Source organism: Mus pahari, chromosome 16, assembly GCF_900095145.1.
Source record: "Mus pahari chromosome 16, PAHARI_EIJ_v1.1, whole genome shotgun sequence".
Classification (NCBI taxonomy): Eukaryota; Metazoa; Chordata; class Mammalia; order Rodentia; family Muridae; genus Mus; species Mus pahari.
This window is the reverse complement of record NC_034605.1, coordinates 32,581,839-32,595,298: the sequence shown is the minus strand read 5'-3', so window position 1 is coordinate 32,595,298 and position 13,460 is coordinate 32,581,839.

Genomic DNA, 13,460 nt, shown 5'->3' with positions numbered 1-13,460 from the left:
AGAAGAAGAAGAAGAAGAAGAAGAAGAAGAGGTATCATTGCAGAACATCTAAGCAGTCAGCCGCAGTCAGCCTCCTCTTTCTGTGGGTTTCCCAACTATCTCTCTCTCTCTCTCTCTCTCTCTCTCTCTCTCTCTCTCTCTCTCTCTCTCTCTCTCTCTCTCTCTTTCTCTCTTCCTGCCTTGCCTCCTTCTGTAGTCTCCTGGACCACCCAGTACAGCCTTAGACATTTACACAGCTTACCAATTACCCATCAAACTGGCATCAGGTTTGATGACAGTTTGGGGCCAGACTGTGGCCCAAAACACATCAATTTCATAGCCCCTGTGGAAGATGGTATTCTAAATATAATTCCAATAACAGCACTCCCAAAAGAACAGAAACATGTACCGTTTACTGTCTACAGTGCATCAGACACATGTGATAATCTTAATCTTCTTCTATCTTAAAAGCAATAGGGATGCATCATAGGGTTTTTTTTTTAAATTCTACATATGAGAAACAAAAATCATGGGGCTGACAATGTGACTCATTGGCAGAGAGCCCCCCTAGCATGCATAAAGTTCTGTGTTCAGAGGCTGGAGAGATGGCTCAGTAGTTAAGAGCACTGCTCTTCCAAAGGTTCCAAGTTCAAATCCCAGCCACCACATGGTGGCTCACAACCATCCATAATGTGATCTGACTCCCTCTTCTAGAGTGTCTGAAGACATCTACAGTATACTTACATATAATAAATAAATAAATCTTTTTTAAAGAAAAAGTTCTGTGTTCAATCCTCAGTCTAGCAAAAAGAAAAAAAAAAGTATATGCTTAGATTATACAGGATGCTGTTTGTAACTATGAGTACATCGTAGAATGATCACTACTTCAACAGAGCTTATTTAAGTTTTGTCATCTCCAATGACAATTATTCAAGGCTTTCCTTGAAGAGGAACTGTATATAAAGACCAAGAGCTGTGTTTAAAGGCCCATTATTATTCCCACAAGGGAATTGGTTATTATCGTACTCCTCTAAACCACCACCACCACCACAACAACACAAAAATATGAAAGAGCCCTGTCTACACTTATCACTGGCCTGGTAAAATAAGCTGGTGAATGAAAAGCCAGATGTCATAAGTCCAAACAATACAATATAATGGCCACTTACTTAGCATCTGTGTCACAATGAGCCAGGTATTAAAAGTTGGTGAAAATAGGGTGCGTGCAGGTAACACCAAAACATACCACTGCTGTGTGAGAGAGACTTGAGCCATCTCCGGATTTGGGTATCTGCAGGGATTCCTATGTCCATTCCTCGTGGATTCCAGATGACAAAGTATGCTCAGCGATTCCAGATGATAGCACAAGGCACTTTGTCGTAGACCCAGAGTTCTCTGCTATTATGAATCCCTGAAACTTAGGGCTGTGTGCAGCTGAGGGTAGCTACTGTTATACTTGAGGAACTGGAGGGGTTTTTGTTAAGTTCATTGTGGAGTTTTCAAACATGGACTTTGTAAATGTCGTCATGTTGCAGGGTCAAAAGGCCAGATGCACTTGTCTCCTATAGCTTTTGTGATGACCCTGTCAAATATTTACTTTTATTTCATATATTTAATTGTTCTTATGGTTTTTATTCTTGGCTTTAAAAGGAAAGCCAAAATGTTATAGATTGGTGGTTTGGGGTGGTTGTTTTGTTGTTGTTTTTCTTTTTTCTTTTTTCCTCCTTTTGACTGAAGAACATATCTACCAAATGTAAGTTGCTTATTTTTTTTTAAGTTTTTTTTATTATTATTATTTATTTTTTGGAGACAGTATGTAGCTGTCTCACCATGTAGCCTTAGTTGGCCTGAAGCTCAGTGTGTGAACATGGCTGGCCTTCAATTCATTGAGACCTGCCTGCCTCTCTGCCTCCTGAGTGCTGGGTTTAAACATCCATGGCACCAGGCCTAGCATGAGGTTACTTTTTTTTTAAGTGGACTAGCTGTAGGTTAACCGAGTCAGAGGTTGCTTGCCTCACTTTTGTGAAGCTGCTCAGCCACTGAGAGATCTAAGACACCTGTGAGTGTGAGTTTATGTGTGTGTGTGTGTATGTGTATAGGGTACATACTTGTGCATGCATTCAATCCTGGATGTATTTCTTGTCGTCCCTTTGTGAACCCAGAGCATACACAAACACACTGAACTCACCATTATGGAATCATACCTGTTCCTATGGGATATCCTGTTGCAGGACATTTGATCACACTGAGAATGTGCTACTTACTGAAAATAACTATTTCTAGTTGTGCTATGGCTCAGTCTTAGCACACACCTTTAATCCCTCAGGCTGAAGTATAGGCATGCCCTTAGTACATCCCTTGGGTCCCAAACAATGAAGGTAAAGTTAGTTTGTAGAAGTAGCCATGTTTGAAAGTGATGGTCTAACTGAGTGGCAGACAAAGTGAGGAATCAGAGAAAGATTCGGCAGAAAGGGATACACCCAGGTCTCAAGAGAAGGGAGAGGAAAGAGAAGCTACTTACCGGGCAGTGCAGAAAAAAGGAAGAGACAGTTCTTAACAGGGGAGTGTTACAGAGAACAAGTTAGACACAGGTAAAGACAGTATGAGCCAGAGAATGAGAGGAGCCAGAAGTTTAGGACAGATTGCTGGAGTTAGTCTAAAGCCAAGGAGGGAAATTCGGGAGAAGCCAAGAGAAGCCAGATTGAATCCGTTCGTATTGGAGAGGAGTTTAGAGCCAGAACAGCTGAGTTTACCGGTCAGCCAGAGCATAGGAAAAACAAGTATGGGTGAGTGTATTCAGCAGTAAGTCTCAGGGTCTGAGAGCATTCCAGGCCTAGATAAGACTGCATGGAGGCTAGAGGCTTCCAGGACTAGGCCTAGGTGAGCAGGGGAGGCAGTGAGCCTCAGAGACCACAGTTAATAAAGGAGAATAAATTTTACTTTAATAATGTTCTAAAGTTTAAGCATGCACGGAATTTTGAGCCCTTCCACCCCCAATTAGCCATGTAAGACATCCTGGGAATACATGCTCATCACCAGGTCATGGAGTAAATTCAGACCTGGCAAATTAAATGGCAATTACCTTTTGGAAAGCCCTGTAACATTAAAGATAATCACCATATTTTGTGTAATATTTTTAGATCTTTAGGGGTACTAATTCATAAGCACAGAGGACCAAATGAATAATTGCATAGCAAGGGGCTGTAAGGTAATTTGAAAATAATGGTATGCTATGTGATCCTGTCATAAAAACGTGTCTAAACAGGGCAGTTTCCTATAATTGTTTCTTTAAGCTGTGGACCATTTTCGGGCCATTCTTCTCCCTCCACTCTGTGGAACAGCTTTAACTTTCACAATGATGTTATTTGGTAAAAACCCTACTTGTCTTAGTTAGGTTTCTTTTGTTATGATGAAGATCATGACCAAAAGCAACTTAGGGATCATGACCAAAAGCAACTTAGGGACCAAGGGTGTATTTGGCTTACCAGTTCCAGTCTATCATCAAGGAAAGCCAAGGCAGGAACCTGGCATCAGGAACTGAAGCAAAAATCATAGAAGAACATTGCTTCTTGGCTGGCTCCTCCTGGCTCGTTTAGCCCTGCTTTCTTATGCACCTCAGGACCTCCTGCCCAGGGGTGGCAACACCCATAACGTACTGGGCTCTCCTACACCAACTATTAACCAGGAAAATGTCTCCAAAGACTTACCCACAGGCTGATCTAGTGAGACCATTTTTGTGATTCATATTCTCTCTTTCCAAATGACCCCAGCCAGCGTCAAGTTGAATAAAATCAATCGGTACAATGTTAAACCAGAAGCATGTAAGTCTAAAAAACGTATGTGTGGTGCTATTTTGTGTACTATGTAAATGTTTCTAGCTTTTAGACATTGTTTAATAGATGCTGTGTCTTTGGAAAGATCCAGTGGCATGGGACTTTTGTTTAGTGTAGAGTTCTTCCTAGCATCTTGATATTCCTGGAAAATGTTTCCCGGGTATGACTAAGTCCTTACCCCATGAACTCTGATGTCTGTCTTCCTTCCTCTCACTCTTGTTTCCCACTCTTCTCTTCTCTTAATCACGGGTAGTTGGAGATTGAATTATAAGTGCATGTATATGGCATGAGTAGATTCTTGAACTAGGAGATAATGAACCCTGAACAAATCATTTACTATTGAGTTCCAGGTGGAAATGAAAACATCGTGTGGGTAAGGACAGAACTAAAACAGTTCTTAATCACTATTCCATTGCGGTGAAGAGACACCGTGACCAAGGCAGTGCTTATTAAAAACACATTTAATAGGGGCTTGCTTACAGTTTCAAAGGATTAGTCCATTACCACTATGGCAGGAAACTTGGAGCTGAGAGGCAGGCAGGCAAGCAAAGAGAGATTGGGCCTGATAAGGGCTTTTGAAACCTCAAAGTCCACCCCTAGTGATACCTTGTCCACAAAGGTCACACCTACTCCTTCCCAGAGAGTTCCACTAACTGGGGACCAAGCTGTCAAACTTATGAGCCTATGGGGTATTCTCATTAAATCCACCACAGGCACAGAAACACAGCATGTATACAAATACTCTAAAATGTTTGAGATAGCTATTTAATAACCTAACATTGTGAAACATTTCTGTATTAGTTATGTTTCTACTGTGATAAAAACAAGAGGAATGGGTTTATTTCAGCTTACAGTTTTAGTCTGCAATGAAAGAAGTCACAGCAGGTACATCAGGCTGGATTCAGGAACCTGGATGCAGAACTGAAGCAGAGGAATGGAAGGATATTGCCATTGGTTTGCTGATTTTGCTTTCTTATAAACCCCAAGACCACCGACCCAGAGATGACACTGCTCACAGCTAGCTAGATCCTTCTATATTAGTTATCAATCAATAATATGCCACACCGGCTTGCCTACAAGCTGATCGGATGGGGATTTTTTTTTTCCCAGTTAAGTTCCCTGTTCTCAGATGACTCTAGCTTATTTCAATTTGACAGAAAGCTAACCAGACAGCTTCCAAAATGATCTCATCTCCGCTGCTGCTCACCCTCTGTCTCCATTGCTCCTGGATCCTGCCTCTCATTCCAATATCTCACTGTAATCATGCTCAGAAAATGGCTGAGAAGTGAAGAGCTGAAAACACACAAGTACCTTCAGAAATGCTAGTCTTCCTTTCATAACACGCTATTTGGGTGACGATTATCTCTTGTCTGCTTTTAGGATCCTTCTCTAAGGATACTGCTTATCCTAATCACTGTCCCAGACGTGACCCAAAGAGTTCAAATTAGCAATAATTAGTTTTCAGCATCACTAGTGTGCCTAATTCAGTTTTGATGGGGATGGGTGGAAGTGTGATTATACTTGCCCGTGATACTTATGACTTTTGTTGCTTTGGTAAAATTGTCTATTCCCAAAGTGCCTCACCAAAGGGACTCAGGTGTGTTCCATTTTCAGAGGTGGGGGGGGAGGAGTGCTGACAAATGCCAATCAAAGGACAGATTCAGAGTGACAATGGATTTTCTGTGCTTGGTTCTTTCCTGTCACTAATGCTTATGCCTCTGATAATTCAAAAATGGGACCAGCCACTCTTCATTCACTCTGTCACTCAGCATAGCACTGGCTGTGTGACGCGTAGTTAAATACTGTTACAGCCTCCAGGATTACTGTCTGCATTTAAAAGAACAGAAATAGCCTTCTTGTGTTAAGGAGCTCGTCAGGAGAAAAACAGTGGAGACAGGCTAAAAATCATGCAGAGTTGAAGGTGACCCTTTGATAGTGAATTATAAGGTATATTGATTTAGCAGGAGAGCACATTTGTAAGAACTAGAGCTCTAACTAGATTCATGAATGGTTTCTGTATGCACATTAGATAAGTGAACAAACCTTAAGATACAAGCATCTAGTTGGTAAACATCTTAGACTATGAAAGATAGGAGGAACAGGGTCTTGCAATCACAGGGGTTATTAATACCTTGGGAAATCAAGAAGGGTTTATTGAGAGATTGGAGTGGATACAGGACTGGAGAAACGGCTCAGTAAAGAGTTTTCCAGACAGGTGTAAAAACAGGAATATAACCCCCAGAACCCGCGTAAGAAAGGTGGACGTTGTGATACATATCTGTTATCCCAGTGCTGGGGAGACAGAGGCAAGCAGATCCCTGAGGCTCACTGGCCAGTCAGCCATGCCTGCTGGGTGAGTTACAGGGTCTTTAAGAGATGAATTATGTCTCAAAACATACGATGGATGGTTCTAAAAAAGACCCAAGGTTGACTTCTGACCTCCATATCTCCACCCACTTGCACTGGCACACAAATGTACCTACACAAAAATCCAGCTACACAGAGAGATAATTACATAAATAAACATTTTTTTTAAAGGTGAGTACAGCACACATAAAATATTCTGTTTGGTTTTTGTTTTGTTTGTTTATTTTGAGACAGGATCTCTCAGGATAGCCTTGGCTGTTATGAAACTCACTACATAGGCCAGCCTGGCCTTGAACTCACAAAGATCCTGTCTCTTCCTCCTGAGTGTTAGCATTAAAGGTGTGTGCTGCCATGCCTGGCTTAAATATTCTTTTGCGAAGCATAATTAACAAGGACTCAATAGAAGCTTTTGTTGGATTATTTATCATCTTTTCTGGAAAAAGTTTATGGCTGAAGAAAATTCAAATGTGATAAATTGGAGATAATGAGACAAATATGTCACCAGATGGGATTCTAAAGGAGACAGGAGATGAAGCCAAAAGTAAGGCAGAGGAGTTGGCCTGGAGCCTTCCTCCCAGCCAGATGAGTAAGGCGACTCTCCTGTAGGAAGCAGCTTGTGGATCCTGTCTCTGCAGCATGAGATCTGGTCAGAAAAGACAGAGACTAACATTGTATTAGGTCCTTGTCTTTATGGCTATGACAAAATACTGGACAGAAGGAAGGGTTTATTTTGGCTTTCAGTTCCAGGGACACAGTCCACCACTCCTGGAAGACATGGTAGCAGGGGTGTGAAGCAGTGTGTCACACTGTGTCTACAGCCAGGAAACAGAGAAAGGTGAACACTGCTTCTCAGCTAGGTCCTTCTCCTTTCCCATCTTACTCAGTAGGATTCCCCAGCCCATGGGACTGCGTTCTCCGTATTTAAGGTGGGTCTTCCCTTCCTCCGTTAATTTTCTCTGAGAATGTCCTCATGCCTAGCAGAGTGTCCCCTAGGTTGAGTTAACAGTGAAGATGAGCCCTCATACCCGTTCTTCTAGACACAGATACTACGATGATTTCAATGGCAGTCAGAAGTTGAGTTGGCTTCTGTCAGTCAACACACACTTCTCTTTGCAAAATACTATAATGTATAGGAAAATTATAAAGGATCTTGGGACTGGGATCAAATCTTCATCAACTCACTGGCCAAGGTTGTTAGGCCAAACTAATTAGAATGCTTAATTTTCTAAAAAATAAGAAGAAGGTTATAGTAACAATCTACCTCAGAGAATTACTATCAGAAGTAAATGGGACAACTGCACATTCAATACATACTAGCTTTTAGTTTAGTTTCATTTGTTCTTTAACAAAACATCTTACATAACCCAGGATAGCCTCAAATCCCTATATAGTTGAAGCTGACCTTGAACTCCTGATCCTCCTTTCTCTATCTCCTAAGTACTATGGTTCTAGGCTTGTACCACTATGCCCAGATCTAGATGCTGTTTTTATTGCTTACAGTACTCTCGTGGTAAACACAATTTTAAACATTTTTTAGGTGTTGTTCATAAGCATTCTTCGGTCTATCTGTGGAGAGTTGGTATTTTAGCTTCAGGGGTAAGACTTTAATTTGACCATCTTGAATTCTATGCATGAGATTTTTCTTTTTTTTATTGAATTCTATACATGAGATCCTTTATTTCCCTGAGATCCCTTTGAGTTCTAAACTCAACGCACAACTGTGACCCTCATAAAACTCTTCTGAGAACCATAGCCAATTTCATACCAGTTCTATTTTCACATTTTCTTTAGTGAAAAACACTGGTTTGGTTCTGATGTAGCAGCAGAATGAATTGAAGTTCTTCCTCTGCCAGTATCACTTGCAGTTGAGCCGGGCAGTGGTAGTACACGCCTTTAATCCCAGCACGTGGGAGGCAGGGGCAAGCAGATTTCTGAGTTAGAGACCAATCTGGTCTACAGAGTGAGTTCCAGGACAGCCAGGACTACACAGGGAAACCCTGTCTTGGAAAAAAAAAAAAAAAGATCTGGTAAAATCAAAAGCTGTAGGTGAGCTTTCAGATAAGTTAATTTAAAAAGCTATAGCCATCAAAATGGAAACCAGAGTCTAAGAATGTTAGATAATAAATCAAAATGCAAATGCTGTCTGTCTACCTGCGCCAGCCACCATCTCTAGAGGTCTCAAAAGATTTGGAGAGGGTTTATGAGATGACTCAGTGGGAAAGGGTTCTTGAAATGAGGCCTGCTGACCTGAGTTCAATCCCCAGTGTCCATGAACTGGAAGGAAAGAATAGATTGCCACCAATTGTCCTCTTTCTTCCACATGTATACATGTGTACAACACAACACACACACACACACACACACACACACACACTAAATGTAAAAAAAAAACCAAAACAAACAAACAAAAAAAAACAACTAAAAAATAACTAAGAAACAAAATATTTGGATGGTGGCCGGAAAGCTGTCTCTGTCGGCATTGCCATGCAAGCACGACCATCTGTATTTGGACTGTCCACACCCATAGAAAAAGTCAGGCATGTAAGCACATGCCTGTGATCCCAACAATGGAGAAGCATAAACAGAAGCTCCTGGATATCCAACCTAGTTGAAATGGTAAACTCCAGATTCCGTGAGAGGTACCATCTCAAAAAGAATAAGGTGGACTGAAGTGGAAATTTCCCATTTCTTTGGAGACTCAGTTGTATCATGTGATGTTTTTCTGGAAACTCCTATGTGAGGATGTTTTGAGACAAACACTCCTGGAAAAAAAAGAGCATATGATGTTTTGCTAGAGTGGACACTTGAGAGAACATGTAACATTTGGAAAGGGTGTACAACCCAGCAGACAGTGGACAATGCTGTGGCACTGATTCACCTTGCCACTCTTTGCTGGCCTTTGTTGGGTTTTGCTGATGTTGGTCTTCACTGGTAACTCTGTGGCATTGATTCACCTTGGCTTCTTCGCAAATCATCATTTGTCATGACTTCATAGAGAGGAATGCACCAAAGAACTTCTTGTGATATACCAACAGCGTCTTGCCACTTCTGCAGACTCAGGCTGATTGGCAGAGTCTTGAGTTTTCTTCGGGACTGAACTGCTGTTGGTGATGTGTGAATGTTGTTCATGAGTGGATCAAGCTACTGCTGCTGATTCATATGGACTGAAGTGCTAATATCCTGATGACGAAGGTTGGAATTGCCCCAAAGAACTACTTCTAAACAGGTCCACATCCCCCTTTGCCTTATTAACCTTTCCTTTTCACTGCCTCTGGTGGGTGGTGGTCTAGAAGGGAGGTTAAAATATTTAAGAATCGGGGGGCTGGTGAGATGGCTCAGCGGGTAAGAGTACCTGACTGCTCTTCCAAAGGTCCAGAGTTCAAATCCCAGCAACCACATGGTGGCTCACAACCATCCTTAACAAGATCTGACTCCTTCTTCTGGAGTGTCTGAAGACAGCTACAGTGTACTTACATATAATAAATAAATCTTTTTAAAAATTATGTTCAAGAACCATTATTAAAGTAGGCTTTTGAAAAATCTAAGCCCACAGTGGACTGTACCCCTTTGTCTCAGTTCCTCAACACCCAAGACACTCTCAAAATCTGCTAGCCACACAAGTCATGGAATTAAGTAGGTAAAGTTTACTCCCCTTCCCATAATCAAATTCCAATTCCCAAGTACTATCTCCAGTATTGTAGCAGACCACTTGCAAGGGCCTATCTTCACTGTATGCCTCCATTCCATGGAAACTCCACAGATCCTCATGGCAAAACCAGCTTTCCTCCTTCCTGTGGGTCTCTTCAGCTTCACCTCCATCTTGCCTTCTAGCCCACCCTCACACATCCATGTCAGCTCCTAATACCTAGAAACAAGTTCTACTCAGGACACTTGACAGGAACTCATGATTACTCCTGACCAGGCAACCGATTTCTACTACATGTTTCTAAGATGCAGAGAGGACCACAGAAATGCACCCAACAAACATAAGAATAGATATCAGCACTTAGAATTCAAATCATCCCAAGCCCAGATGCCTATACTCCAACATAAAAACACAATAATAGCAGCCAGGGCATTATGTCCTCACTAGAACCCAGTAACAGTACTATAGTAGACCCTAAAAAATGCAACATTGATGTTACATGAGACAAGGACTTCAAAATAGCTATTATGATTATGTTCAAGAACATTAAAGAGACTATGGATAAATCTATTAATGAAATCTATGAAAACACAAACAGTGGAATGAAATAAAGAAAACTGTACAATCAAACTGGAATCTGAGACATTATAAAAATCTCAAATCTAAGAATAATATGATTAAAGGAAAGAAAAGAAACCCAGGTCAAAAACACAGAAAGCGTTTTTTTAAAATCATAATAGAAAAATTTCCTATTCTAAAGGCATGCCTATCAATGTATAAGAAATATACAGAACACCAAACAGATTGTGCCAAAAAAGAAACTCCCATGACTCATAATCAAAACACTAAACACACAGATTATCATTATAATCATCATCAACAACAAATGCTAAAAGCTGCAAAGGAAAAATACAAAGTACCACATATAAAGGCAGACCTATTAGAATAACACCTGAATTCTTAATGGAAACTCTAAAATTAGGAAGGGCCTGGACAGATGTTCTACAAATTCTAGGAGACCATATATGCCAAACTAGACTACTATACCCAACAAAACTTTCAATCACAATAGATGAATAAAGACAATCTATGATAAAAAAAAAAAAAAAACAATTGTAAGCAGAAATCCAGCCCTACAGAAGGAAAATTTCAATCTGAAGATGTTAAGCATATCCAAGAAAACAAGAAAACACAAAGAATAAATAATATCAGATCAAGAAATCAAAGGGGGTGGAGGACAACAATAAAATAACAGGAATCAACAAAGACTGCTCTTTGGTATCTCTCAACATCAAAGGTCTTAATTTCCCATTATAAAGACATAGACTGACAAACTGTGTCAAAAACAGAATCCATCCTTCTGCTGCATCCAAGAAACACAACTTAATATCAAGGATAGACATCGTCTCAGTATAGAAGGATAGAAAAAGATATTCCAAATAAATGGACCTACGATAGACACCCATGAAGTCATTTTAGTACCTAACAAGATAGACTTCAAACCAAAACTAATCAGAAAAGATAGGGAAAAACATTATATACTCCTTAATGGGAAGAAAAAAAATCTATGAAGAGTGCATGGTGGGTGCACTGAATAAGAATGGCCCCCATAGGCTTATATATTTGAATGCTTAACATCAGGGAATGGCACTGCTTGGGAAGGATTGGGTGGTGTGGCCTTGTTGGAAGAAGGGTGTCACAGAAGGTGGGCTTTCAGGTTTCAAAAGGTCAAGCCAGGATTGAAGAATTGAATGAAAAGGAACATACAACATACCAAAATGCATGGGACACAATAAAGGCTGTTCTCAGAGGAAAGTTAATAGTACTAAGTGCCTACAATAAATAAATAAGGAGAGATCTCATGCTAGTAAGCTAGCATGCCTGAAAGCTCTAAAGCAAAAAGAAATTGCAAACAAAAGGAGTAGATGACAAAAATAAATCAATAAAGTATAAACAAAAGCCAGCCGGGCAGTGGTGGCGCACGCCTTTAATCCCAGCACTTGGGAGGCAGAGGCAGGCGGATTTCTGAGTTCGAGGCCAGCCTGGTCTACAGAGTGAGCTCCAGGACAGCCAGGGCTACACAGAGAAACCCTGTCTCAAACAAAACAAAACAAAACAAAAAGATAGATAGATAGATAGATAGATGTTTAGATAGATAGATGATAGATAGATAGATAGATAGATGTTTAGATAGATAGATGTTTAGATAGATGGATAGATAGATAGATGATAGATAGATAGATAGATAGATAGATAGATAGATAGATAGATAGATAGGTGGATAGGCAAAAACAACAAAGAATAATCAATGAAGTAAAGCAGTGGTTTTGGGAGAAAATCAATAAAACTAACACTTATCCAAGTTCACTAAAAGGCAGGGGGAGAAGATCTAAATTAACCAAATTAGAGACAAAAGGGGGGACATAACAACAGATACAAAGGAAATCTAGAGAACATAAGGACATACTTTAAAAACTTGACTACATCAAATTAGAAAATCTAAAATAAACAAATAATTTTGTTGATATATACCATTTACCAAAGTTAACTCCAGATCCGATAAACAGCCTAAATAAACCTATTAATCCCAGTGAAATAGAATTGGTAATTAAAAGACTACCAACCAAAACAAAACAAACCAAAAACTTCAGGGTCAGATGGCTTTAGTGCAGAATTCTACCAGATTTTCAAAGAATTAAACCCAATATTCCTCAAATTATTCCACAAAATAAAAATAGAAGGAACATTGCCCAAATACTTTTATGAGGCTATGTTTACCCTAATACCTGAACCATATAAACAAAGAAAGAGAATTACAGACCAATTTCCATTATGAACATAGATAAAAATTCTCAATAAAATACGTGCAAACTGAATCCAAAAGCACATCAAACATCCACCATTATCAAGTAGACTTCATTCCAGATATCAGGGATGGTTTCATTATACATGAATCAATAAATATCATCTACCAAATAAACAGACTGAAACAGAAAAAAATCTCCATTATCATCTCATTGGATAGAGAAAAAGACTTTGTCAAAGTCTAACACCCTTCATGATAAACATCCTGGAGAAACTAGGGATACAAGGGACACCCCTCAACATCATAAAGACATAATTTACAGCAAGCCTGCAGCCAGCCTCAACCTGAATGGAGAGAAACTTAGGTCATTACAGTAAAATTAAAAGCAAGACGAGGTTATCCATTCTCTTCCACACCTATTCAATACAGTTCATGAAGGCTTAGCTAGAACATTAAGACAACTGAATGAAATAAGGAAAAATAAAACGTAGGAAGGGATGGATATTTTTATTAAAAGATCATATGCTGGGCTGCAGAGATGGTTCAGCGGTTAAGAGCACACTGACTTGCTCATTCAGAGGTCTTGAGTTCAATTCCCAGCAACCACATGGGGGCTCACAATCATCTGTAATAGGATCCGGTGCCCTCTTCTGGTGTGTCTGAAGACAGGTACAGTGTACTCATATAAATGAATTAAATAAACCTTGGAGGAGGAGGAGGAGGAGGAGGAGGAGAAGGCTTGAGCAGAAAAGAGCAAAGACTGATCTCTGTGACGTGTAACAGGGTCACTTTGCTGCTCTTTGCGCATTAGACCATATATGGATGCCTT